A 2,658-nucleotide genomic window follows, 5' to 3' on the forward strand; every position below is an offset into this window, starting at 1 on the left:
GTCCGTACAATATTGTGCGAACGTGATAATTATGTATATTGTAATAACGTGATATTATATTATACAAACATGAAAAGCATAATGTTAGAACAATAAACATTTCATGTTATAACGTGATATAGCTCTATTTTTCTTTTGCCTGGGTGGCAGCTCCACATAATGTGGTAATCAAAATATGTAACTTAATTAATTATATTGTGACGTACTTTTGCCTTTTCTTATTATTCTGCCTTCTCAGAAAGGGAAAAAATTACAAATAAAACTGTTTACACTTGTTATATACAATAACTATCAAAACCTATTCACATTTAATTTGACTTTCACAGAAATCCCACATCTCCTTCTGGCTACAGAGCACTTACTTACCAAGGTTAGAAACAAAGCACAGTTATGCTTTATTAATGTTCGCTAATTACAATGTTCCACATTTCCTTGCTTTTTAAGTAATTTTTAGGCTTTTTAGAGGTTTTTTTGGTTTTTTAGCAGTAATGTTTCTGCCTATTTATTTCAGCCCATGAAATCGAATGCAGATCTTCCTGATGTGAGATTTACATAAATGTAAGTAATTTTGTTTGTCATTAATGTTGTTGCTGTTGTTGTTTTTGTGCAGTTTGCAATCATATAAACCTAGCAAGCATACACTGCATCTGCCACATTAATGTATTTTTAAGTGACTTGTTTGTAATACATGAATTTGCTTCTTACAGATGTCAAAGTCTCAACCTCATGCTGCCCTCCCCCATCCTCCTAAAGTAAGCATTTGTTGTTGTAGTTTTTATGCAGTGTCTGTGTCACATGCTAATCATAATTATTGAAATAACTGTTTTCTAACAGATTTTCCAAAACACTAGTTATGTTTGTTGTCATTCAGACTAATACTACTGCTTAGACATTGCTTAGTGGTCATGCATGTTTGACAAGCTTGTTATGATACCAAAACTGTAGGCCTGTCACAATAATCGATATATCGACTTAACACACAATACATGTACATGACCTCAATAATTGTTGATGATGCAATTTATCTGCCATTATATTTACAAAAATAAAATATAATAATAACAACACAATAACATTAAATAACATTGTTTTCTATTTGTTAGAAAAATTACTATTTATTCAAGTTTTTATGGTATCTAATATTTTGATACCTAATTTCCATGATCTAAATATTTTAAGAATTAGATGTTGGTTTGTCAATTGAAAGTGTGTAGATCTTGCATTATTATGGTGTTATATTATGATTATACATTCAAAGACATAAAATGGTCTTAAAATGACAATGACATAACTTGTCGCAATTGTTTATGGGGCAATATACCGACCAACAAAAAGTTGTTATCGTAACAGGCCTTCAAAACAGACGGTTTTATGATTGATAAATTCAAAAAATAAATACATTTAATTTCTCTGAGATTCTCTAATATTCAGTTACAGTTCACAACTCAGCTACCTGTACATGCAGTATTATACTGTAAATATAAATCTCTGCATTTAGCATCCCACTAGAAGAGTCACAGTTACTGCCTCTTTTTTTTTTGTTTTTTTTACAAATACCTCTACTATTACTAACACATTTACTGTTTTACTTTTAGCCTGTGGATACAAATGCAGATTTCCTTAATGTAAGTTGTGCATTTTTATTACATCATATTATTTTAATATTATTTATTTATTTTATTTTACATTCAAATATCTCAAGCTTCTTAGTTTAATAAGCTTGATTGCTAGTAGGTAAAGAATAGTTCACCTATAATTGATATTCCCAATTAATTTCTCACCTCTGATTGAATGCCTTTGTTTGTTTGCCTTTTTTGACCATAACAAGACATTTTTGCAGGATATATATGGTGAATTTATATGCATAGATACAGTCGTAGTGCTTGACACATGCACACAGCAGTAGATGGACTAGGAGGAAAAAATGACAATCATGATGTTGATTGCTGATGTCAGTATATATATTTTAGAGGAATGTTTTGTTTTTCACCCAAAATGAACTATATTGCTTCAGAAGAGATTTATTACTCTGCCTGACTCTTATATATTGTTCTGTTTTTGTTTGTTTTGTTATTTTCAGGTTCAATGGTGCGTGTTCTTCTAATGGCCGCCTTCCCACTGGAGGTTTTGATCCACAGCAATTTAAAAGGTAAACAGCTTTGAAAGTCAGTTCAAATGGTTAGCTAATAGTATTCTAAAAAGCCTACAACTCTGTCACCAGTTTCTTTACCAAAAAGTACCCATAAAAGTATATCGCATATCATTGTAGTTCAAATGTTTAGTTGTACAAATATCAGATTTTTGGAAATCTAAAACTAGTCAAACACTCAGATGTTCATGCTTTTTATAGGAGGACAGAGCAAAACGGACGTCGGTGCAGAGCGAAGAGCTGCCCTTCATAAGGACACTTTGACAGCCATATATAGTAAGTGAAGACTTTCTGTGTATCTAAAATCGCATACAGCACAAGTAACTTACTTTGCAACCATTAAAATAGGTTGCAAAGTAAGTTACCAATACAAATAGGTGATGATGCATTGTAGTGGTTGGTCTCAGACAAAGAAGGTCAACAGATTTATGAATGCTGGAGGGTAACGAGAGATGACCAAAAGGGGTGTTAGCATTACTGTAATGTGAACTGGATAGACTTTCCATCTA

The 2,658-nt window shown here is 31.8% G+C and overlaps 1 long non-coding RNA gene across 3 annotated transcripts; it reads left to right on the forward strand.

Moving 5' to 3' along the window:
* The first annotated feature begins 323 nt into the window (after positions 1 to 323).
* Positions 324 to 2,375, forward strand: LOC120438578. 3 transcript variants are annotated; one of them, XR_005611995.1, is made up of 6 exons: positions 324 to 370; positions 512 to 558; positions 708 to 752; positions 1,596 to 1,625; positions 2,081 to 2,149; positions 2,351 to 2,375. It is a non-coding gene; the product is annotated as an uncharacterized LOC120438578 (long non-coding RNA). The 3 variants fall into 3 exon arrangements; XR_005611996.1 differs by having other exon boundaries at positions 2,354 to 2,370; XR_005611994.1 differs by lacking the exon at positions 2,351 to 2,375 and having other exon boundaries at positions 2,081 to 2,319.
* The last annotated feature ends 283 nt before the right edge of the window (positions 2,376 to 2,658 follow it).

Source organism: Oreochromis aureus, linkage group 3 (assembly GCF_013358895.1).
Source record: "Oreochromis aureus strain Israel breed Guangdong linkage group 3, ZZ_aureus, whole genome shotgun sequence".
In the NCBI taxonomy this organism is placed as follows: Eukaryota; Metazoa; Chordata; class Actinopteri; order Cichliformes; family Cichlidae; genus Oreochromis; species Oreochromis aureus.